Source organism: Trachemys scripta, chromosome 4, assembly GCF_013100865.1.
Source record: "Trachemys scripta elegans isolate TJP31775 chromosome 4, CAS_Tse_1.0, whole genome shotgun sequence".
Taxonomy (NCBI): Eukaryota; Metazoa; Chordata; order Testudines; family Emydidae; genus Trachemys; species Trachemys scripta.
The window spans coordinates 10,311,351-10,337,354 of NC_048301.1; the positions used below are offsets into that span (position 1 = coordinate 10,311,351).

Consider the following 26,004-nt stretch of genomic DNA (forward strand, 5'->3'; position numbering starts at 1 on the left):
AGCACATACCAGAATGAACTAGTCTTTGTTACAGATGAAGCTCATCAATCTTCCGGGATAGATACGAGGTTGGGGGATAGGGGCATATTAGATTTAAAAAAAAAATAAAAAATTAAAGAGTAAGATGATAAATCTGAGTGGCTTTTTAGCATACTATTGATATTCCCTAACAGAATTGCACCTGGCGGGAGTGATCTGATTCTGGGTATGCCAGGCCTCTGGTCCTTTATGCCCGGCGCTCAACCATCCATGTAATCCACATGGGCCGTTTTACGACATATTCACTGTTTCTTTTTGGGATGAAGTGCATTTCAGTTCTTTGTGCATATGGGCCAAAACTCAGGTGCCAAAAGTTAGGCTGAATGCCAGTGTGCTGGCCAGCACTGGGAATTGAACTTGAGACCTCCAGAGCTGTAAGCACAAGTTTCTACAGCTGAAACTAAGGGCTGGTCCACACTAACCCCCCAGTTCGAACTAAGATACGCAACTTCAGCTACGTGAATAACGTAGCTGAAGTCGAACTACCTTAGTTCGAACCACAAAGTACTTACCGCGGGTCCGCTCGCGGCAGGCAGGCTCCCCCGTCAACTCCGCATACTCCTCTCGCAGAGCAGGAGTACCGGCATCGATGGCGAGCACTTCCGGGATCGATTTATTGCGTCTAGACAAGACACGATAAATCGATCCCAGAAGATCGATTGCTTACCGCTGAACCCGGAGGTAAGTATAGACGTACCCTAAAGGACCAGGTTCTATAGTGTGAGGCTGTAACACTTCAACTGGGCATGGAGGAGATGTAACGCGCACTTAGCAGTGATTTATACCAGTAACTGCCCACGGAAGATAATAGGAACAGTGATTGCTCTGCATTTGTGAAAATCAGGCCTCTTTTATTAAAGTACCTAAAGTTACAGATTCAGACTAACACGGCTACCCCTCTGATACTTGATACCTAAAGTTAGGCATTCAAGTCTGAAAATGTTGGCCTTGTTGTGTGCTAGGGCTGATTCTGAGAACAGGAAGTGATCATATCAAATAAACCAGCAATCTCTCTCTCTGTCTTGGCAGTTAGACCAAAGCAGGTGTTCTGAAAATCAGTTTTCCAGACCAGACTTCTTTGCGTCTTTTAAGCAACACCCTCAAATTTCTTCAAAGTAAATTGGGGTGGGCAGGAAGAACCAAAGAACAAAATGAGATATTGTGTACTTTTTTTTTAAAAAAGGGCTTAAATATTTATCTTCCAACTCCAGTGACTTCCATTACTAAATAGATTAGCACTGTAATGACATGACAATGGATTCTGATAGCCCTCAAGCAGCCGAGGTGTGGCTTGTGACACTTAATCGGAACAAAACTTGAACACACTTTCCCCCCAGTGATAAACTGTAATCTCATCCTATGAATGTCAGCTAGAGAACAAAGCTGCTTGCAGCTGTCATGACTCATATCTGGGCTGCACACTAAAAAAATGGAGATGTACCTCCAGCAAATGTGGAAAAACTCTAAAACACTCTACCAATTTATCTGGAAACTCTCTGTGAAAGTTCTCTAAAGCAAGTGTCGCTCTGAAGCGTTAAGTACACTGAAGAAATTGTACCATGTTAAGAATGTCTTGGCCTGGGCATGCTTGTTAAACACCCTGAATCCATGGTTGCAAGTGTTCCAACTGGCTTGCACCTAGGCCAATACAGTTTGGGTTAGATTTGACTTCTGCAAGGCTAAATACCAGTTCAGTGTCTGTGTGGGAGGCATTAAAATGGTTGAGTGAATCAGTTCAAATAGGACTTACTACTGTACCCACTGTGCTGGGAACTGTGGGATAGGTACCCAGAAGGCATTCCAATTGAAACAGCTTAGAATGTCACTAGTTTAGAAGCAGGGTGAAACCTCCAGTGGTTCAGATTCACATGACTAGTGTTTTCGCATTGAATGTTTTTTGTTTAAACTGGTTCTACCCTATCACTTCAATTCTGTGGTGTAGACATGGCCCTGGACACAAGAGATGAGGTCAAAGAGGAATTACTGGGTAAAGCTTTAGAGGAAGCTTTTGTCTGCTTTTGAAACAGAATAAAAGTGCATTTGTGCAGGTGGCTCAGTTCACAGACTTAAATCACTCTGTGAACTCCTGATAAAATACTTCTCTGGAACTGGTAAATATTGTCCCTTGGGCCAGTTCTTGTTACCTCAAAGAAACACTTAAAAAAAAAAAAAAAAGTGTCTGGTTCCTGTATACTCCCATAAAAGGAACTAATTCCCTAAACATGTCAGGAGAATACTTTCTGCTGTGATATGACTGTTGAATATCTCAAACACCATCGTAGACAAGAGGTCCGCTTGACTTTTTTTTACATAATACATCTAGAAAGCATTTCACAAGTGTTTGTGTCTCTCTCGGATTGGCTTTCACTTGAATGGGAATCTTGTGGTTAGGACTTTAAGATCACTATGGAAAATGTAGTGTATATTTCATGTGGTTTTCCAGTTCGATCCCCAGCATAACTTAGAGCAGCCTCAGAGCTATATTCCATCAGCTTGTAACTACCTTTTTCATTTCATAAACTGCCTGTCAGAGTCTCTTGGCATGAGGAGCCTGCCTCAGACTCAATGGAGGGGGCTGTTGGCTCTGATCTCCATTAGGCAGAGGTATGAGGTGGTGTATGAGGCTGTGCTAGGGTTGGGGTAGTAGGAGCACAATAATATGCTGCCATGAGGCATCTTTATTTTAAAGTTTGTTTACTCTTGAAGTGAAAGAAAATGAGGGATGGGTCTGACGCAAATGGCTATGCTGGTAACATTTCTTGCATTGATTTGTGGCTTGTTTACGCTGGCACTTTACAGCGCTGCAACTTTCTCGCTCAGGGGTATGAAAAAACACAGCCTGGAGTGCAGCAAGTTGCACGGCTGTAAAGTGGATGGAGCACTGGATAATGAGCTCAATGCACGAATATCCAAAGCAAGCCAGACACTTGGCTGTCTGCGTGTCAAAGTTTTAAATCACCACAACATCCGGATGTCAACAAAACTGCTTGTGTACAGAGCTGTTGTTCTTTCGTCTCTTTTGTACGGGTTCGAAACATGTACACTATATAGGCGTCACATCAAGCAGCTTGAAGCATTTCACATGCGCTGCCTCCGTAACATCATGAAGATCCGCTGGCAAGACAAAGTGCCCAATCTCGAAGTCCTCGAGAGAGCCCAGATGACAAGCATCGAAGTGATGATCATGAAGTCACAGCTACATTGGACCGGATCATGTCAGCCGCATGGATGCCAACAGAATCCCCCACCAGCTTCTGTATGATGAGCTCTCCCGGGGCATCCGGCATATAGGTCGTCCACGGAAACGTTACAAGGACACCATCAAAGCCAATCTGCAGTACAGCAGTATCAAACCTAGGGACCTTGAGGACGCCGCCAGCGACAGAACACAGTGGCGTGCAACAGTCAGAAATACCTGCATCGCCTTTGAGGAAGACCGCTGCCGGTGTCTACAAGAGGCATGCAAACAACGTCACAGAGCATCAGCAGCGCACAATCCACTGACCGCAAACTTCCCATGCACCATCTGCAGCAAAATGTGCACCTCTAGAATTGGCTTGTACAGTCACCAGAGGGCACACCGTAAGACCAACAACTGATGATCTGCACAGATTTGTTATCATCGGATTCGATGGACTACCAAGAAAGTGGCAGTGTAGACAGTGCACCAGTGCTGGGAACTGTGCTCCCAGCTCTGATAGCTACGCTCCTCGTGGAGGTGTTTTTTTTAATAGCACTGGGAGAGCTCTCTCCCAGCACTCTGCCGCGACTACACAGCCACGTTAAAGTGCTGCTGTGACAGCGCTTTAACATTGCTAGTGAAGACACGCCCTAAGTTTCATTGCAGATCTTCAGGCTGTATCTACACTAGCACTTTTTTCGGTCGGGTGTGGGAAAAAACACAACCCTGAACTACATAAGCTTCTCCACCAAAAGCACCGGTGTGGACAGCTCTATGTCTGCAGGAGATGCTCTCCAATCATGCAACCACTACTTGTTGGGGGTGGTTTAATTATGCCAACGGGAGAGGTGTCTCCTTACACTGGTGCCGTGGTTCAACTACAGCATCAAACTTCTTCAGTAATTGCAGGTGATACAATACTGTGCTCCGGGTTTCAGGGTGGTAGCCATGTTAGTCTGTATCAGCAAAAACAACGAGGAGTCCTTGTGGCGCCTTAGAGACTAACACATTTATTTGGGCATAAGCTTTCATGGGCTAAAACCCACTTCATCAAATGCATGGAGTGAAAAATACAATAAGCAGAATATGAAAAGATGGGAGTTGCCTACCAAGTGTGGGGGGTCAGTGCTAACAAGCCAATTCAGTTAAGGTGCAAGTGGCTTATTCTCAACAGTTGACAAGACAGGGTGAATACCAAGGGAGGGGAAAATTACTTTTGTAGTGCTAATGAGGCCAATGCAATCAAGTATCAATGGGGTAGCTGTGTTGTCTGGATCTGTAAAAGCAGTGGACACACAATAGCAGATTTAAAGGTAGCCATCCTGCAACAAAAAAAACTTCAGGACCAGACTTCAAAGAGAAACTGCTGAGCTTCAGTTCATCTGTAAATTTGACACCATCAGCTCAGGATTAAACCAAGACTGTGAATGGCTATCCAACTACAAAAGCAGTTTCTCCTCCCTTGGTGTTCACACCTCAACTGCTAGAAGAGGGCCTCATCCTCCCTGATTGAACTAACCTCCTTATCTCTAGCCTGACTCACTCCTGCTTGCATATTTATACCTGCCTCTGGAAATTTCCACTACATGCATCCGAAGAAGTAGGCATTCACCAACGAAAGCTCATGCTCCAATACGTCTGTTAGTCTATAAGGTGCCACAGGACTCTTTGCTGCCAATGCAATCAAGGTGGCTCATTTCCACAGTTGACAAGAAGGTGTGAGTATCAGCAGAGGGAAAATTACTTTTTGTAGTGACCCATCTACTCCCAGTCTTTATTTAGGCCTAATTTGATGGTGTCCAGTTTGCAAATTTAATTCCAGTTCTGCGGTTTCTCGTTAGTCTGGGAATTTCAAAACCAAAAGGCTCCCCCAGGTTAGGACTAGCATTTGTATGATGGCTTGCATCTAGAAGGATCTGAAAGCACTTTACTAACCGACTTAAAGACACAGCGTGTTGGGGCTAATGCACACAGTTGCAAAAATTGCCTTGGGATCTTTAAACATGTTATTGGGGCCTATGTTACTCTCATTATACAGGCGAGTTAATTGAGAGCCTTTCTCTTATGAAATGTGGAGTGTCTTTTGCACTGAAAAAGCCCTACCCCCTAAATCAGTATGTAAGTGAACACAAACTTTGTTTAGGTACTGATTTTCAAAGCGGTTAGGATGTTTTCAGTGTAGTGGACTGGAAGGAGACTCAAGCAGTGAAATGCGATTCTCCGAATGTGGTAGTCTAGAGCGTCAGCTTGGCATCTTGCAGAGTGAGAAATGTTATACGGCTCTTGTCTGATAGTGATGGCCTTTCCTCTACACAATGCCAAAGATGCCATAAAACCTGGTTGTGCTCCATCAGCCAGGTAACGGGTCGTTGTGGAATGATTATATCACATTTCCCTAGTCATAATAGTTACTTGCAGGGGCTAACCCATTTTCACTGAGTATTGTGTATGTTCCAATCATGGTATTTGTATCTACTATCTTGAATTTGTCCTTTTATGCCCATGTAAGCTGATGGGGTGATCTGCTGGCCCGGGATGGTGAAATTATGCTTCAACTAGTGGCATAGCTCCATTTCTTTTCTTCGGGCTTCAGACCAAAACTGCACAACCTGAAAAAGTTTCACCACCCCTCAGGGTCTTTTCTGCTTTTGTCTCCAGGGCTTCGCATCTCCCCTGCCAGTTCCTACTTCTTGTATAGAATGTCCTTTGGGTCTCCTCTGCCTGCCCCTCTGGGTAAGAGGCAGCAAGCCCGATATGAGACTTTCTGCAGAGCATATGCTAGGTGCAAGTATGGGACCTGCAACCGCAGCTTCCAATATAAAAGGCCGAGGGCCATAATGGATGCATTAGGGCATGCTTATGTGCCCCAAGGTCCAGTGCCCTGTTATAGTCCTTGCCTTCAGTGTGTCTTCGACAAAGCATCCTGTACCTACTCTTCTCAGGGGGCAAAACTTATAACGCTGACCTGGAGGGCCAAGAACCCAAGACACACAATTGAGGTGTAGTACCATGTAGACATGAAATGACCTTCTCCTTGTGGGGCCTGGATGCAATTCTCTATGCGTCTTATGGTGTGGGGGGTATGTTTTTAAAAAAATCACTCTTCCTTCTCTCTCCCCACCCTCTTCCCCCACGTCCCCATCCATCTCCATTATTAGCAAACCCAAGTCCTTGTTTAGTTATAAACAAGGCCCTGTGTCCTGTAGGGCTCATTCAGCCTGTGTTATGCGCAGGGCCTTGGATTCATTTTGATACTAAATTCAGTTTTCTTAATGCAGCCCCAGAGTTTCAGCTCTCACTGTGCTACAGATTCCTGTACTGGAAAACAGGTGACTCTTGTAACAGCTGGTGGAAGGGGCGGGAAAAGGCTGAAGGCTTGGACAGTTGGTTTTCTTGAAGGTGTGTTTGGGTTTGGAAATTGGGAGACAATTGAGGCTTTGTGCTGGAGAGGATGCATTTCTTCTTTCTCTCATCCTTTTGGGTATGGGTGGAGGTGACGTTACATTTAGAGGTGGAGAGATCTGACTTTTTGTTTTCTTCCCAAGCACTCCTCAGCAACAATTCGCTGTGCTAATATTTGCCCCTACGTCCAGTGATGCTAGATATTTGCTCAGACTAGGTGTTTCCACTAAAGCGATTGGCAGTGAATTAGTTAATAGTGACACTTGAACCGTTCAGCTATTCAGAAGCTGGTGTAAACCAGAGCTGAACCAAGCTCAGATTCTTTAGGCTTGAACAGGCTGCAGAATTTATTTATTGCAGCACCATAGGTGTGTATGGCAGTGAACTATGGGACCCCGCCCTGCGGTTTACGTTTTAAATTTGATAACACAGTGTGGGAGGATGCTGATAAACAAGAAGTGGGTGGAGGGGTTAGAAGAGGGTGAGGTGAGATCGTGAGATGCTGCTTGTTGGTTCCTCTTTTAGAAACTGGGGGCGGGTCCAGGATTATAGTAAAGAAGGTCAGTGTTGGAAGAGGAAGTGTTGAGAGTGAGTCAGGGAGGATTGTGACGCTTCTCTTGTGGCACTTAGAACTGAGAGCCACCGTTACCCCTCTCAGCCTCAGCAAGTGAGAGCTTTGCTACTGCTAAGCTGGATGGCAGCTCCCTGACACACCAGCCTGTCTGCCTTGTCAGCAAACTCTCCAGGACTCTGTGAGGCCAAACCTTGACTTGCAGGTGCTAACCAGGAAACCCCAATTCCCGAGTTCCCCAGAGATGTGTGTCTGCAGTGTCCAGTCCCTCTCACTGGACACTCAGAAGTCACATTCCTCTGCCTCCAAAGAGATCGTGTGCTCATCAGCCTGCTAGGTTAGTTGAGGACTCACTCTCCAGTTTAATACAAAAGCATCTCAGTGCTGTGTAATAAAACAAGAGTAAGTTTATTAAGAAAGAACAGAGATCTAAGTGCTAATAGGCCAGGATGAAAGGGACAGATATGGTACAAATAAAACAAGACAAAACGTGCTCTCTAGTGATTAAAACTTAATTTCAGCAAGTTGCAATATTTGTCTGAACAGATTTCTTCCTCTATAATCAGTTTTCAGCTACTGTTGCCTCCCAGGTCAAGAGGATCCGCATTTTATGAACTCAAAGACGGCTGCTTCCCTTTGTCCCTTAGGTGATGGGTAACTCAAAAGCTCTTTGCCCTCATTATATTACTTCAAAGTTCACTGTCTCTGTTTCAAGAGCCCAGAAGGCTTCCTGGGGGTGCAGACTCCATCCCCTGTTGTGATTAAGAGGTCATCTCCCCTGCTTGCTAGCTCCTGGCTTTGTTCATCTTATAGGTCAATGTACTTTTCCTTGGCCTCTGTGATCAAGCTGCTCAGATAGGTAAATACACATTCCTTTTGTCTGGGGAAGGCTGGACTTTATGCCAAATGCATTTTAAGAACATATTTCCAGCAGGCAATTATATGTTTCTCTACATACATCACACAATGAATTTCGGGACCAGCATGTTACCAGTTTGCTTACAATACTTTGCACAACATCTTTTAGATACAGATTATGACGATGGTGGTTTGGGGGCAATGAATGTGTCAGGCCTGATGCGAGTGATGGTATAGTTTGCCCTCTGCCAGTTGGCACTGAGGGGCTCCCAGGGGTGTAAGGATGTTCAAGGGCTGGGAGCAGTAGGTGATGGGGGTGGAGGAAAGCAGGGGAGCCAAAAGGTGAGGCTGAAACGTCCACAGTGTAAGAGGTAAGCTGGGGTTTGATAGATGCTATAAAGGCAGGAGCAGCACTGTGCAGGGCCTTCGCTGTGAGTATGAAGAGTCTGATTGTGGTAGAGAAGTGTTTGGAAGCCAGTGCAGGGTCCCAAGAAGGACATATGTTTGGTGCAAACGGAGGAACAGGCAAGGAAAATGATGGGCATCTTTAAAAATGGAAGCTCCGCTGTCTTCCCTGGAGACGTTCATCCCATCCGCGGACTGACCCATGGATGCCCCTAGATGCCCGCACCTCTTGCGCTTTCCCTGTAGCTGCAACACTTGTTTTGGAAGCAACGATGACACTGTTCCCCAAGTTCCTGGCTGACCAATGGAACTTGCCCTGGTGGCAGGGTAGCCACCCTTTCACTGTGGTAACTTGGCCCTCTTGAGCCAGGTGTTTGGCAGCCCTCAATGAAGGCATACATTTGTCTGTGAGCAATGAACAGCCATCGTTGTAGCAGTCCTGGGTGTTTTAAGGGAGCAAGACATTGTGCCACTCTTCCCGGAGATGCAGCGTGCACCGGTGCAGCCAGAAGGAGGGAAATGCAGAGGTGGCTTTTAATCCCCCTTTGCACTTTTAATCAGCCTAGAATCCTAGTGACCAAAACGGTCTGTGGTGTAATTTAGGGACTTGTCTGTGATGCCCAGAGTGGCTGTAGCAGCGTGTTGTGCCCCAGCCCCTCTGCTGCTACTTGCAAGGGGCATGCACAAGGCCGCCTGTGGCATAGGCGCCGAATCCGTGGGTCCTCCAGGGCTGGAGCACCCACGGAAAAAAATTGGTGTGTGCTCAGCACCCACCGGCAGCTCCCCACCCCGCCCCCCTGCTTCAGCTTATCTCCGCCTCCGCAAGCACGCCGCCACGTTCTGCTTCTTGCGCTGCGAAACAGGTGATTTGTGGGGGACGGAGGGGGGAAGAGGGGGAATGCGGTGTGCTGGGGGAAGAGGTGGGGCCGGGGCGGGGATTTGGGGAAGGGATCCAATAGGGGTAGGGAGGGGGCGGAGTTAGGGCGGGGACTTTGGGGATGGGGTTGGAGTGGGGGCAGGGCCAGGGGCGGGGAAAGGCTGGAGTCGGAGCGGGGCCAGGGGCGGGGAAAGAGGTGGGGGGGGGAAGGAGCGCGGGCACGCAACAGCGCCGGAGAAAGTTGATGCCTGTGGCTGTCCAACACACCATCTGTGCTGGGGAAATTCTCCTCTGGCTGGCTGTGAGGCTCTTACGGAGCAGTGAATGTGGATTGTAGCTGCAGGGAGAATTCCTCCTGTTGTGCCTTTGTGGGTATCTTTGAAAAGTGTTAAACTTACGACAAAGATAATATAGCCATTTTCAGTCAGCTAGGGTGTGACTCCACCTCTAGCCTGAGGCTGGACAGTTGCCACAATGCCTTGCCAGTGGGTTTAGATCACATTTCAGTAAAATCACAACTCTTTCCTCTCCTTTGAGCTGACCTTGACTGTCATTCATTTGTGGACGATACCAAGGTAGGACTGGTTGCAAGTGCTTTGGAGGATAGGATTAAAATTAAAAATGATCTGGACAAACTGGAGACATGGTCTGAAGTAAATAGGATGAAATTCAATCAGGACAAATGCGAAGTACTCCACGTAGGACAGAACAATCAGTTGCACATCTACAAAATGGGAAATGACTGCCTAGGAAGGAGTACTGCAGAAAGGGATCTGGGGGTCATAGTGGACCACAAGCTAAATATGAGTCAACAGTGTAACGCTGTTGCAAAAAAAGCAAGTAGTATTCTGGGATATATTAGCAGGAGTGTTGTAAGCAAGATATGAGAAGTAATTCTTCCGCTCTACTCCACGCTGATTAGGCCTCAACTGGAGTATTATGTCCAGTTCTGGGTGCCACATTTCAGGAAAGATATGGACAAACTGTAGAAAGTCCAGAGAAGAGCAACAAAAATGATTAAAGGTCTAAAAACATGACCTATGAGGGAAGATTGAATAAAATTGGGTTTGTTTAGTCTGGAAAAGAGAAGACGGAGAGGGGACGTAACAGTTTTCAAGTACATAAAAGGTTGTTTCCAGGAGGAGGGAGAAAAATTATTGTTCTTAACCACTGAGGATAGGACAAGAAGTAATGGGTTTAAATTGCAGCAACGGCGGTTTAGGTTGGACGTTAGGAAAAACGTCCTAACTGCCAGGGTGATTACGCACTGGAATAAATTGCCTAGGGAGGTTGTGGAATCTCCATTATTGGAGATTTTTAAGAGCAGGTTGGACAAACACCTGTCAGGGATGGTCTAGATAATACTTAGTCCTGCCTTGAGTACAGGGGACTGGACTGGATGACCTCTCAAGGTCCTTTCCAGTCCTATGATTCATATGGTCCCTTCACAATGGAACCCTCCAGATCTGTTTCCTGGTCAGTGTGTTCTCCTCTGTGCATTTGTTGATGTTTCTGGTGGCTTTTTTTAGTTTAAAGAGAGTGTTCGTTACATATTAATTGTCTGTGGTTCTAACCTCCCTCTTTCTTTTGCTCTTCAGAAATGTCATTCCCGGGAGCGTGCAAGAGACCCTAGAGAACTGTAATGTCTAAGCCTACATGGAGTGACAACTTTAAGGTACTTTTTTAATTGTCACACAACTTACTATGGGAATTGTTTACAGGTGCACAGATCATTGCTCTCTGATTTCCTCTCCTCACTGCAAACTCTTGGCATCCAACTCAAGACCCCTTGTGATGTTTGGAGGGCCTGCCATGTGGAGCATCACCTTTTCCACAACAATGACCTTATCTCATGACCCCCTGGAACTCTGAGGCCAAAAATGTGTTGTTCCACAATAACAGGCCAGCAGGCAAAGCGAGCCTTCCCTCGTAGATAAACTACAGCGGCAGGATAGGTCTGGGTTTGTGTGGGAACACAAGTGACCTGTGCAGCATAATGTACCCAAAGATATATGTGCTGTTCCAAGCCGTCACTCATCACTCTGGCTGCCCTAGTGGACACATTCTCCTTTCTGTTTGTATGGGCGCACCGAGTCCCCTATAGTTGTCTCAGTAAGACCACATCTTGAGCTGGTACTTGCTGTCAGCCTTGGTGGTGTTCCCAGGTCAGTGAACTCCTGGACATCTGTGTAACAGAAGGCTTTTAAAAAATACTTTTTAGAATGCAGCTATCTCTTGGGGATAACATATTGCTAAAATTTAAAGGAAAGGCCTTTTAGGAATTGTGCCTGCCACACTTGTTAACTTTCAGATGCTAGCTTTCTCTGCTGCTTGATCCTGCAGTGATGCCATAATGCTGAATTTTGGACAGCCCTCATCATTACCATGGCAACCGACTGATGTCACAGACTCAAGGACATGACTTCAATGCATGATCATGCAGAGGCAGAACCTGGTTTGTGAAGGAGAAAGCTGACTAACGGACACCTGAAAAGCAAGCAAGGTGTTTCCAGTTTGAAAAATCTCCCTTTTTAAAAGGCAAATATGAATCTGGTCACATCTTAGAGACGGGAATGTTCTGCATGGATGGATGGACGTTCTTAGAATCGATATGCTGACATTTCACAGGTATCCTGTATCTTTTAATCTGAGTGTTCCTTCTCGGCTGAGAAACTTACTTTTTAGTTTGACCTTTTAGTGTGCCATTTTAGGACTCTTTGTATCTCGTGTACATAGTGAGCAAATTTCTGCTTAGTTAATATATTCAAATAATTAAATTTTGTTTTCTGAAGCTTTTATTTCACCCGTAACATTTGAAAGTGAAAGGGAGCGCTGCATCTGCATTATGGTCACATTTTCCTATATCCTATTAGCAGATTCCAAGATTGTTTAATGTGGTCTCCACCCATTTCATTTGGCTGCAACCTTTGCTCCCATGAAAGCAAGGCTGATTGTTCTGAATTGCTCTGTATATGTGCTTTGGCACGGCATAAAGGTACCTATAATAGCACATCCATTGTCTGAAAAAAAAGCAACTTGCAGCAATAACTACAAATAAAAGGGTACAGTGCTGGGGCAAGACAGATAATGGTGCTTTTCCCACCCGTTACATACAGCAAACTCTTAACGCTCTTGCCTTTTGTGTGAGCTCTTAATAACAGTGATCTAGGGTTTAGTTTAATTAATAGAGTGAGGGTGGACTAAAGTATTTGCATAGTTCATTGCTGTGCTCTAAGTCAGTGGCTCTTAATCTTTCCAGACTGTACCCCTTTCAGGAGTCTGATTTCTCTTGCATACTCCCAAGTTTCACCTCACTTAAAAACTACTTGCTTACAAAATCAGCCATAAAAATACAAGTGCGTCACAGCACACTATTACTGAAAAATTGCGTACTTTCTCATTTTTACCATATAATTATAAAGTAAATCCACTGGAATATAAAGATTGTACTTACATTTCAGTGCATAGTATATAGAACAGTAGAAACAAGTCGTATACAATTTTAGTTTGTACTGACTTCGCTAGTGCTTTTTATGTAGCTTGTTGTAAAACTAGACAAATATCTAGATGAGTTGATGTACCCGCTGGAAGAACTCTGCATATCCCCAGGGGTATGTGTACCCCTGGTTGAGAACCACTGCTCTAGGTCACTATCTCCTGAATGTGGACTCTTTGGCTCCTCACCTCTGAGGATGGGAAACCTAACAGCTCTTAATTGCACAATGAAGTGTTGTGCTTTTATTTGCATGCCTTGAACAGGTTTTTACCAAATGGACTTGCTGATTTAAGTAAAGCATTTGCACTTGCAGTTACCGGCCTGTGCTCCTCCAGGAAAAAAATGCTTATGTGTGTGGCTAATATAGTCTTGAGTAGTGTCATTCCATTCTGAGCTACTGAATGGATGGCCCAGTGTGTCATATTGGTACAGGATCTGATACAGATGACTGAGAGTTGTTCATATTGAAGAGCTCCAAAAAATGACTGGGGCACACTTGTTCAGCCCACCAGTGTTCCCTAGTGCTGAAGTCCTTTGCAGGCACTCTGTGAATAGTTCTGCTTAATATAGTTACATTAGAGCTACTGTAGGCAACCTTCGGAAGTACCAGTTGTTTTTAAATGTTTCATTGTACAGTATTTGACAGGGAAAATTTTTTCAAGCTGATCACTTTGAGATTAGAAAAATGAGTAGAGACTTCTTATTGCAGCACAATCCCCTCCAAAAGCAGGAAGCCGTAGAATAGTAATAAGCAAGGAGAATTATCGGCTCAATTGGGAGACGTGGACTGAGTACCTAGTCTCCAGCTTCAGAGGACGGAAAGTATCACGAGACCTGGGGCTTCACGTTGCTCTGCAATGACCAATCCAAGAGTAACATTCATGGACTATGAAGAGTCCTGTCAGCCTTCATCCAGGTGAGGTCATTGTGATATGACCCTTTAAGGGAGGAAAGTTAGAGGAACCCAGAAATGTGTTTTTAAAAAAAAAAGTTGGGGGAGCTGGTGGAACTTAATATGTACAGAAGTCCAGTCTTGCAGTGGAGCCTGTTGAAAGAGCTCTATGCCCCAGACAAATGTAGGGACACCCGGCTTTTAAGTGAAGGGATCCTGGAAAGCTGCCATCTGGTCCCCTGAGTGTTTGGAGTAGTTGCTTTGGCCTGTGGGTATTTTTCTAATTGAAGGTGTATTATGTGATGACTTTGTACTTTGGCAAAAATGCATGTTGTGTAAGTGCTTAAGAAATGTCTCTTGGATTGTTTGTATGAAGAACCATGTAAAATAGGTTGGAAATATTTATTTGTCTCTTGTTTTTGAGGTCTGTGTAAAATTATACAATCAATGCAAAGAGCAGGGGATGCCACTTCCTAAAAAGAAGGAAAGACCTGACAGTGGGAAAAGAAAAGGTGTGAAAAAGGCAGAAGTGAAGAGGAAGGATGGTTCACAGGGTGTTTATTGAATAAACACTTCATCAGATGGAAGTGTGACAGATTTACAAAGTGTAACAATAGGTCAATGATCTACATCTCCACGAATAAAGGCCATGGGGTTTCAAATTGTTGAAATGTCTATCAGGGATGGTCTAGACAGTATTTGGTCCTGCCATGCGGGCAGGGGACTGGACTCGATGACCTCTCGAGGTCCCTTCCAGTCCTCTAATCTATGAATCTATGTGTTTTTAAAAAAAAAATGACTCATGGTCGCTCTTAATAATCTAGTAATCCCTAATGAACGTACGAATACTTATACTTTGGGGAATTCTTCTCCTGTTCCTGTGCTATACAATATTCCCTTTGGCATCTGGTAGCTGCCCTGAAATTATTAAAACTGAAATCTTTCTGTAAAGCCAGTTCACTTTTTGCCATTTGTTTGCTTTTTTCATCCTGCCATTTGTAACAGTCAATTTCACTTCTAGGTTCTCGTACCCTGGCAGAATGCTGCAATGGTAGGGTGGTGTAGTCTTCAGGTGAATAATATTTCTCTAAAAGTAAAGTGTATGCAAAGAAATTTCAAAATACATTTTTTTCACTGGTATACCTTGACTAAAAGTTGTTTTTTACATACCCGAAATTTTGGGCCTAACCTGACCCAACAGTGTGGCTTTAAAATATTTCCCCCTCTCCCTACCTTTAAAACCAAATAATTTGTTACTGCCATTATGCGTTGGCCTGTCTACTTAGGACGTGGTTCTACTTCCCCAGGAATTGCATGAGCAGTGTTTCGGCACAGGGATTCCTCCTGCTCCAGCACATAGTTTCATTTCTCTGTAGTGTTTTGAGAGGCTGTAGGGTGGGATGCAGCTACGCTGAGTTTCCAGATTCCTATCAGTGTGAGTTAGGAGGGGCTGTTTATAGTAGTGATGATAAAAACAATTATTCCCAGTTGGAGGTTAGTCAGTGGTACAATTATCAGAGCTATGAAATAGTGCAGGAATAGCTCAGAACTGAAAAATTAAGACTTAAAAAAACCCAGTTTTTTTTCTTGAGGGAGATGTTTGAAATTTTTTCCTGCAAGCTTGTAGAACTCTAATGAGACATGTTAAATGTTGAGAGATTAAGTTGATACAACTTGACTATTGCTCTAGCAATGTTCTTTCATGCTAGGGATTTAGTTGTGATTTGTTGCCCAAATCCCAACATTAGAAGCAAGCACTCTGAAGTTTCCTTTTTATTATGTCTGTAGTATTATGTTCTCACATCAGGCAGTAAATCTCTTACAGAGCATTCATGTACAGAGAGACCTAAACATCTGATCCCATTGCCCCTACCGACTTAAATCAGGTCCATTTAAACAAGCCTATTAGAAGTCGTACTTTATCTGCTTCTGAATCCCATTGTCGATTTGTTTGTGGTTTGGTTTTGTTCGCTTTTCCTCTTAAAAATTCTTTTGATCTCCTCTGTTCTGTGGGTTTCTCCCCCTACATAGACGATATTGACTGACCCTACAGGAAAAACAGTGAAATTGACTATACATAGAGTTCTGTTTTCTCAGTTTGCTTACATTAAATAAAAAGATGTCAAATCTTTCAATTAGTCCTTCTAGAGGATACTTGGAATAACAGTAGGGACAACATTTTTAGAAAAGATTTTTAGAAAAGCTGGTATCTCTTTAAATTAGTAGTTTGCATCAACAGAGCCCATAGCAAATGGGTAGACTTTTATAGTACACTAAAACCTTAGGTGGGACTGAGATCCCATGGGTCCTGCAGGACCCACTGCCATAATAACAGGAGTGGATAAAATGTTCTTTGTTGCGGGTGGGTAAAAAACCCAAACTGCAATAATTTGTGGAAAAACACTAAATCTCTCGTCAGTTTGTCATGAATAGAATTTCAGCAATGTAAAGCAAGTTTTTCTTTTTTAAATAAAGGTTTTAATAGTTAAATTTAGGTGAGGGATAGAAGCAAATTTGATGTCTATTATAACCAGAGTTCAAGTTTTGGTTTTTTTTACANTTTTTTTTTTTTTTTTAGTAGCATGGGGGAATCTGTCTCTCTTGCAGGATCTAAGGTTTTTGCAGGTGGGAGCAGGATAAAAATGCAACAAACAATGCAGGAGCGGGTGAGAGTGGGTTTTGTGGGGCAGAGTGGGATTAACAAATAGTCCACTGCAGGGTTTTTGATATATGCTGCAAAATTTTTAGATTAAAGTATGAAGGGAGGGACATTGAGATTCCTCTTCATTCATCTATGATCAAAATTCCAGTGCAAACTAGAAAACATCTTTTATTGAAACTTGGATATTATTTTTTCAGCCTTTATTTTTTTTTTCTTTCCAAAGAATTAATGAAATTGCAATTCATGCAGTTTGTATGGTAGTTGCTAGTGCTTGGAACAGTTAGAAGTTTAATCATCTAAGTAGTTGCTAGTCATAATCTTGTGGTTGCTAGCTCTAGGTTTTTGTGGCCCTGCTTTTTTTTGTTTTTTTTAAAGAGCCATGAAGTTTGTAGGTTTTGAAATTGACTGTTTCAAAGGGCTGTTGTAAAATGTGAGCCAGTAATGTAAGCAGATACTGTACTGAACTTTGGTCTTTGCTGTTGTTATGCTGTTGACTTGCTCCCCAAAAAGGCTTATACACAATTGAACTTGTTTGCAAAGGACACCTAGCATGTTTTCTCCATTGAAAGGCTTATAGAGAATCTTACTGGTAATTTAATAAGGTATGGCTTTTAACGGAGGTTATCACATGCCTCTGTTTTTATCCAACATGTAACATCTTTAAGAAGAATTTAAGCTTGTGGGCATATATCACTGCTTTTGAATAAATATTATGCCGCCTAGTCCTTGTCTATGTGGACAGCCCCTCTGTCTGGGGTGGCTGTGGCAAGTAGCTTTGCACTGGTGGGGTTGCCATGATGTGCTTAGTGCAGTTAGGGATTCCATCCGTGTGATAAGACTACTGGAAGAATCAAGCCCTGTGTTTTCTGCTTTGACACCTCACTAACCTGTTCTCTTTTTCATGCATGTGCTCTGACTTTATAAGCTGATCATATGAAGTTTGTATGTAGGCATCCTCGGTCTGTGTCTAATGGTACTTAGAGAATGTGGTGCCACATGGAAATCACAGGGCCTGATCATGTGAGGTACTGAGTCCCCCCCCCCCCACCACTGTGGAGTTTTGAACCCTTAATGAGTGGGTTTTGACTGCCTTCGGTGTGCAATCTGTCTGACTGGGAATCCATTAAATTCTCGTACGGGTGCTCTGACTGTAAAGCTACACCAGCAACGTATGATTGAGAGTCTGGGGCATTCTAGTTACTCTTTGAGTGATTGCTCATGTCAGTTCTAATTAGGTGTGCGCATGCCGTGTGCACGGCAGCCGGAAGGTTTTTCCCCTAGCAGCACCCGTTGGGTCCGTTCAGGTGCCCCCTGGAGTCGTGCCTCCATGGCGCTGATGAATATAGGGCCCTGCCGACCAGCCGCCACCTCAGTTCCTTCTTACCGCCTGTGACGGTTAGCAGGAACGCTCATTATCTCTTGCTTTGCAAGCATAATTTCTCTAGCAGTCTTGAACTGTTTTCCTGTAAATAGTTAGGTTATAGTAGTAGTTAGTATAGTATAGTTTAGAAAAGTTTCATTTTGGGATACCCCCTCCCCCTCCTTTTCCGGGGCATGCCTGAGTCCCTGGAGTTTAAACCCTGCGCAGCGTGTGGCAAGTCTGTGCCAACAAGTGACCCCCGCACTTTCTGCTTGAAGTGTTTGGGGGAAAGCCAGCAGGAAGAATGCTGCAAGATCTGCAGGAAATTTTGTCCGAGGACTCAGAAGGAGAGGGATCAGCACCTCAAGATCCTTCTGATGGAGGCTGCTCTCCGAGGGTCATGTCAACTCCTGCCCCTGCATGGGACCAGTCGAGTCCGAGCCCCCAGCACTCCCCTATCTGGGAAGGCCCGTGATCTACAGTTGCCTTCCACGCTGGAGATGTTCGAGGCTGCCAAGGACCTCATTGCCTTCATGGCGCTGCCTTCCTCTCTGAGGCGAGACAGGACACCAAGCTCAGTTTCAGCGGCACCCGTGAGACCCTGGGTGCCATCCAGAGGCAAGATGGCGATGGTACGACGCTGGTCGTCATCTCCTTGGCACCAGTCGCCGGTACCATTCACCAGTGGGCGGATAGGGGAGCTGCACTGGTCCCCAAATTACAGTCACCTCTCTCGGGCACTGGTGTGCGGTTGGTTCTCTTATAGCAAGACCTCAGAGTTGGAAACAGAATCCTATAGATCCAGGAGAAGCAGGAGATCCAGGACTGACAGACGTGGACAGCAGCAGCTTCTTCCGGGGCCCTGGCGCAGTCAATGGCAGGCTCCTGCCCAGTGGCTGTTCTGGACCCCTTGGACTTTCCACCAGGGTCAGAGGTCCTACTCCAGGTTGGCGTCAGTGGCCTCAGTATCATATGGTGGCCTCAGTATTCTATGTGCCTTCAGTACTTCATGTGGGACAGGACCAAACGTTTGCTGTGCCAGCACCGACCGCACCGGAAGACTGGGTGCTGCGAGATCCCCTCAATGCCGAGGGCAGGGAACAGCTAGGACCTCGTCCTCGCCTGGTGAGGCGGTGGCAGGAATGTCGACGGTCCCTGCCTTGCAGGACAGCAGCTGATGAGGTTGGTGCAGAACCTGGGGATTCAGGCCGAGCAAGTCATAGAAACATCAGACCCCATGGTGGACTTCTCGCCCCCTCTGTTCCCTCCCGTATTACCTTGCCACTCATTAAAACAATACAGGACACCACCAAGACCTTGTGGCAGACCCCCGCCTCCTTACCACCAACGGCGAAGAGGAATGAACGAAAATACTTAGTTCCCTCTAAGGGGGTCGAGCACGTATACACTCATCCCATGCTGTACTGCCCATTGATGGCGGTGGCTAATGAGCAGGGGTGCCAAGATTACTAGGAATCCTCCCTGAAAAACCGGGAGGCTAAAAAGCTGGACCTCCCCGGGGGGAACATTTATTCCACCAGGGGGCTCCAGCTCTGAATTTTTAATCACGAGGCCGTCTTCAGTAGGTACAGCTACAACTCCTGTGGAGCGATAGCAACGTTTACGGAGCTGTTGCCACCAGGGCAAACCTCTCCTTGGTAGAGGAGGGTAAGCTCATTGCCTGGACTTTGCTGCAGGAAGCCCTCTGTGGCTGATTCGGCCATCCACGTTTAACCGTTAGGCTCCGCTGCCGGCCTGGTATCCCAGGTGCCGGCCCCAGGGACTCTGCTCACTGCCAGCCCCGCTCAGAGCCCTGGGTGCGGGGCCAGCAGCAGAGTTTAAACGTTAACCGGAATACCTTGCCGATAAGACTGATGCTAATCGGTTAATGTTTTACATCCCTATCCAGGGCCACCTCTTTGAGGGCTCGATCCTCTTTTCAGAAAAGACGGACTCATGGCTTTATAGCCTCAAGGACTCGAGGGCCACCCTCAAGTCCCTTGATTTGCACACTCCAGCCACGCAGCATAGCCATTTTAAGCTACAACCTATGCCTCGTTTTTACCACCCTCAAAACATGCAGGACTTTTCTCGGAGGCAAAATAGGAACAGCAGGAAGAGGTGTCACCCTTCGTCAGCCCAGGGCTCTGGGCAAGCGAAATAGTCTGCAGGCCAGAAGCAGAATTTTTGAAGGTGAGCCCCAGGGCAGACACACCAGTCCAGACACTGGATCCGTTCCCCCATACCTTCTCGTGCCGACTGTCTACCTTGCGTGCGCCCGAATTACATTGGATTGATGGGTACTCTGCACGGTAGAAAGGGGATACTCCCTCCAGTTCTCTTCCCTCCCTCCCTTCCACCCCTCTTCCCTGTCCCTCTTTAGGGACCCTTCTCATGAGCAACTCCTCATGCAGGAGGTGCGCTTGCTCCTATTGCTGGGGGCAGTGGAAGAGGTTCCTCAGGAGCTGAAGGGCAAGGGGTTCTATTCTCGGTGTTTCCTAATACCGAAAGTCAAAGGAGGCCTCAGGCCTATTCTAGACCTGCAAGACCTCACAAGTTAATGAAGAAACTGAAGTTCCATATAGTCTCTTTGGCCTCCATTATCCCTTCCTTGGATCTGGGGGACTGGTATGCCGCCCTTGACTTGAAAGACGCTTACTTTCATATTTCAATAAGGCCGTCCCACAGAAGGTATTTCAGGTTAGTGGTAAACCACAATCATTATCAGTTCACAGTCCTTCTGTTCCGCCTGTGAGTGGCTCCTTGAGAGTTTATCAAGTGTATGGCAGTCGTGACTGCGTTCTTACACAAGCGTCAGGTGCAGGTGTTTCTGTACCTCGACGACTGGCTAATCAAGGGCTGCTCCAGGGCACAAGTGGAGGCGCAAGTGAGCATCATAAGGGCTACTTTCGACGACTTGGGCCTTCTACTGAAAGTACAGAAGACAACCCTATCTCCCGTTCAGCGGATAGAGTTCATAGGGGCAGTATTGGACTCTACACAGGTGAGGGTGTACCTCCCAGAGTAGCGTTTCCGGTCCCTGTGCAACATCATACGAAGTCTCAGGCAGTTCCCTACCACCACAGCAAGGAATTGCCTAAAGCTTCTTGGCCACGTGGCTGCTTGTACTTATGTAGTACAGCACGCCGGATTGAGACTCCGACCTCTTCAGGCTTGGCTGGCTTCGGTATGTCGGCCTATTTGGGACGGTCTAGACAAAATAGTCACTCTGCCCTGCCCGGTCCTCGAGTCCCTCCTATGGTGGCTTGACCCATAGTTGGTGTGTGCAGGTGTTCCTTTTGCCAGACCACAGCCATCCCTCTCACTGGTGACGAATGTGTCAGCCTTGGGGTGGGGTGCGCACCTGGAATGACTCAGGGCCTCTGGTCCCAAGCAGAGCGCTCACTTCACATCCGCATCAGAGAGCATGCGAGACGTTCCAAGTACATTTGGAAGGAAAATGTGTATCAGTCATGATGGACAATACAATAGTGAAGTTTTATATAAACAGATGGGGGTGCACGCTCCTCTCCCCTGTGCCAGGAAGCCCTCAAACTGTGGGACTTTTGCATAATGCACTCAATACACTTGGATGCTTTGTACCTGCCTGGAGTCCAGAATGAGTTGGCAGACTATCTCAGCAGGTCCTGTCACAGCCACAAATGGTCCCTACACCTGGATGTCGCGAATACCATCTTCCAACAGTGGGGATTTCCCCAGATAGACTTATTCACCACGCGGCGCAATAGGAAGTGCCTGCAGTTCTGCTCCTTCCTGAATCATAGCCCGGGCTCCATTGTGGATGTGTTCCTCCCCTGGAAGGGACACCTTCTTTACATGTTTCCACCACTACCACTCGTTCACAAGGTGCTACTCAAAATTAGGAGGGATGAAGACTCAGTGATATTGATAGCCCCAGCCTGGCCCCGTCAGCACTGGTACACCTCTCTCCTGGAAGTGTTCGTGGAAAACCCGATGACCTTACCACTGCTCCCAGAGCTGATAACTTAGGATCATGACCACCTCCAGCACCCAAACCTCGAATTGCTCCACCTCATGGCGTGGAAGCTCCATGGCTAAACCCATTGGAGCTGGCTTGTTCGGGTCCAGTCAGATAAGTCCTCCTTGGCAATCGGAAGCCCTCCACTAGGGTCACCTACCTGGCCAAATGGAAAAGATTCACATTTTGGTCTTCACAATATCTCCCGTCTTCAACTCTGTCATTGATACCCATGATATTGGACTATCTTCTCCATCTTAAACAGCAAGGGCTTTCCATGTTGTCAATAAAGGTCCACTTGGCTGCCATTTATGCTTTCCATCCAGGCGTTGGGGGCCGGTCAGTCTTTGCCAATCCGATGGTGAGTCGTTCTCTAAAAGGTCTTGACAGACTATACCCTCATGTACGACAGCTGGTCCTGGCCTGGGACCTTAACCTGGTCCTTTCCAGACTAATTGGGCTTAGGGGTGTAAAATAGTAAATGGCTAACCGGTAAGTATTAGTCATACCGATTAACTGCCCGAACTCTTAACCCCAGTCCCAGACCAGTCAGAGCAGCCCCGGCACCAGCTGCGCTGGCTGGCTGGTGGGAGCAGCCCTAGCCCTGGCCCCAGCGGTTAACCAGTTAAATGATATGATATTATTTACTTTACATCCCTAGTGGGGCCACCTTTTGAACCACTTGCAACATGTTCTCTACTGTACCTCTCCTATAAGGCATCAAGTATCAGGGGGTAGCCGTGTTAGTCTGTATCTACAAAAACAACAAGGAGTCTGGTGGCACCTTAAAGACTAAAAGATTCTCCTATAAGGTGACATTCCTGGTAGCAATAACATTGGCCAGGAGGGTGTCTGAGCTCAGGGCTCTAACATCTGCGTGTCCTTACCCGGTGTTCTATAAGGACAAGGTTCAGTTTAGATGGCAGCCAGCTTTTCTTCCTAAAATTGTCTCCCAGTTTCATATTAACCAGGATATTTTTCTACCCTAAGCCGCACGCAAGCAGCAGGGAGCAAAACCTTCACTCATTGGATGTTCGCCGGGCGTTAACCTTCGATATCGAATGGATGAAACTGTTCTGGAAGTACATTCAGCTGTTTGTCGCAGTAGCAGACAGAATGAAAGGACTTCCAATCTCCTCCCAAAGAATTCCATCATGGATCACATCCTGTATGCGGGCATGCTAGGACCTGGCGAAGATACCTGCCCCTCCACTTACAGCACACTCCATGAGGGCACAGATTTCGTCAGCAGTGTTCCTGGCCTGGGTTCCAACCCAGGAAATCTGCAGAGCTGCGACGTGGTCCTCAGTCTGCACTTTGACCTCACATTACGCCATTCCCCAGCAGGCTAGAGATGATGCAGCCTTTGGCAGAGCAGTGCTACAGTCAGCAAACCTTTGAGCTTCTACCACGCCTCCAAAATTTAGACTTGGGAATCACCTAATTGGAATTGACTTGAGCAATCCCTCAAAGAAGAAAATACGGTTACCTACCTTTCGTAACTGTTGTTCTTCCAGATGTGTTGCTCATGTCTATTCCAATATCCACCCGTCTACCCCTCTGTTGGAGCAGACTGGCAAGAAGGAACTGAAGTGGCTGCTGGTCAACATGGCCCTATATTCAGCACCATGGAGGTGCGACTCCAGGGGGCGCCTGGACCAACCCAATGGGTACTGCTAGGGGAAAAACCTTCCAGCTGCCGTGCATGCAATACGCACACACATAAGTGGAATGAACATGAGCAACACATCTCGAAAAACAGTTACGAAAGGTAGGTAATTTTTTTTTTTTCTGGAGACCTGCTAAAATGTAATGGTTATAGATAAGGTGGAAGTCCATCCCCGACGAAGGCCATGTCTACACTTACAGGCTAACAGTGGCACACCTGAACCGATACAGCTGTGCTGCTGTAAGATCGCTCGTGTAGCTGCGTTATGCTGATGGGGGAGAGTTTTTCGTCGACATAATAAAACCAGCTCAACAACCGGCGGTAGCTATGCTAGCAGGAGAATGTCTCCTGCTGTGCACACAAATCTTATGTCACTTAGGGGGATGTTTTTTTCATGCCCCTGGGTGGCAAAAGTGCTAGTGTAGGTATCAGGGCATTGCTAGTGGGGTTGGAGGAGTTTGTGTTTGAGGGCAGAGTTATGGTAGCTTGGATACCTTCATTGTGAAATACAATAATTCTGCATTTCCTGGTTTCTAACACTTTCGTTGTCTTTAAACTCCTCCAATTCTAATTTTTTTTTCTACTGGAAAACCTGGCTGTCATCTATTTCTGTGGTATCACTTGCATGCATATGTACGTGTGTGTGTGTGTGTATTCCATATTAAAAAGGTAAAAAAAGTAATGCAGTACTCCAGACTTCATTAAATTGGACAGTTGGGAAATACATAAGCCAAGGCTTCCACAGCAACGTTATTGTAGTGGGTACCTTCTAACCTGTATAGCATATGTTTAACAACATATAAAAACAAAGTATCACACTACACAGTGAACGATTTTAAATAGGAGTGGAAAATACCGTGCTGGAGTATAGCGGCTGCGTTGACATTTCTGGTGCAGTATTTTTTTTTAACTGTGACCATAGCAATGCACTAACTTTCTTGCATTTAATTTCCGTTTTTTAAAATTAAATACTAGTTGAAAGAAGGAAATTGCATCCGAAGCTTTGTCTTGCAGAACTTTTCAAATCCTTGCTCTGGAGCTACTCTGCTTGCAAAGCTCACAGGCTGGTTGTTACTTGGCCAAAGCTTTAAAAGCCAAATAAATTACATTAAACTACCCTAAGAACGCCTTAGTTTTTAAAATTAATTGACCAACTGCAACAAGATGCACACTGCAATACAGACTGATTGTTTTATATTATGGACCAGGGTCCTGAATTTGTAAATGTCCATAACTTCAAACAAATTTTCTCTCAAACCTAGCAAAGTATAATCAGTTGGCGAACTGATGTACCAAGTTTGACATTTCAGAGGTCAGCTGTTTTGAGATACCATTGCAAAAAAAAAAAAAAAAAAGATTAGGTTTCCATTAAAGCATTGGGTGGGAACATTATCTCTTTCATAACTTAAATCCTTTCAAACTTTCATTCAGATCTTCTCTGAGCAGACTCTAAGAATGGCAAATTCCAGCACAACATTGTTTGAGAAAGCTGTTAGCATGTGAAATGGGGAGGGAGGTTATAATAGAAAGTCTCTGCAATTTGAACTAAAGTAGTACTGTCACTGTTGGCACAAGTTCTGTAAAAGTTTTGTCTGACCATTGCATAGTTGTTGGTATTTTGTAATCTGGTATCCATGTTGATGTATCCGTGGCTTACGGCTGGCAGAGCTGGTCTACGGGAGGCCCCTGGGAAAATTTGGATGCTTGGCTCTGATGGGCAACATAATCTGACATCTCCATGTTGGGATGGTCGAATGAGTCCGTGTGGATGAAAACATGTATTATCCTTTTGGCATAACAAATGGTGTTAAACAGGGTTGCGGTACTGCCCCTTTGCTGATTGGACACTTCTTAACAGCAATGTGAGATGGGACAACTCATGACATAACCTACTGGGAAGATATGTAAGATTCCACTCATAGTCTGTGTACAACAGCAAAGGTGTCGGAAGGATATGTTCTTCTTCAAGTAGTTTCCCTAAGAGAGCTCCATTTCCTTTGATTGGAGATCTTCCATTAGCAATGTCCATTGGGTCTACGCATGTGCTTCATACTGCCCCATGCCACCCACTGAGGATATATAGGATGTGCGGGCGAACCACCCTCAGTTCCTATGCTAACATCTTTGCCTGAGGTGGAGCTCTAGCGAGTCTGCCTTCTGCATGCCTCAGCGTGTTTTGCAGTTGTTCTGTATTTAGTTGAGTGTTTCTCATTGGTGTGTGGTGGTGTCAGTACAGTATAGGATTTAGTTAGACAGCAGTGAGAGGTTTGGATTTTTTTCCTCTCCCTTTTTCACCCTTTTTTTCTGGGAAGCTTATTTGGCTTCGCTGGGGATGCCAGGCTCTGCAGGTTGTTCTTTGAGTAGATGCAGCTGTGTATTCCACTTAGGTGTGTGCAAGCCCAGCACACTGGGGCTGGAGAATTTACCTAGCAGTACCCTTAGAAGGGTGGCGCTCACACCTCATGGCTGTAGCCCCTCCCTTGGCTGTCTGAAGCGGCACTGCGCTGACCCCCCAAGCCCCTCCCCCCCGTTTTTTCTTACCGCCTGTCACTGGAGACCAAGCTCTGTGTTGTTTTCAACCTCACAATCCCC

General features: G+C 45.7%; 1 protein-coding gene across 3 annotated transcripts in view; it reads left to right on the forward strand.

Annotated features, from left to right (window-relative positions):
* The window catches only part of FBXO34 (F-box protein 34), a 69,440-nt gene that overhangs the window by 14,879 nt on the left and 28,557 nt on the right, over positions 1–26,004 (forward strand). For 2 of the 3 annotated variants that reach the window (XM_034768037.1, XM_034768038.1), the window contains exon 2: positions 10,932–11,008. The gene's annotated coding sequence lies outside the window, so the exon portion shown is untranslated. Of the gene's footprint in view, positions 1–10,931; positions 11,009–11,834; positions 11,962–26,004 lie in introns of those variants that run through there. The other variant, XM_034768041.1, reaches the window with a different exon arrangement.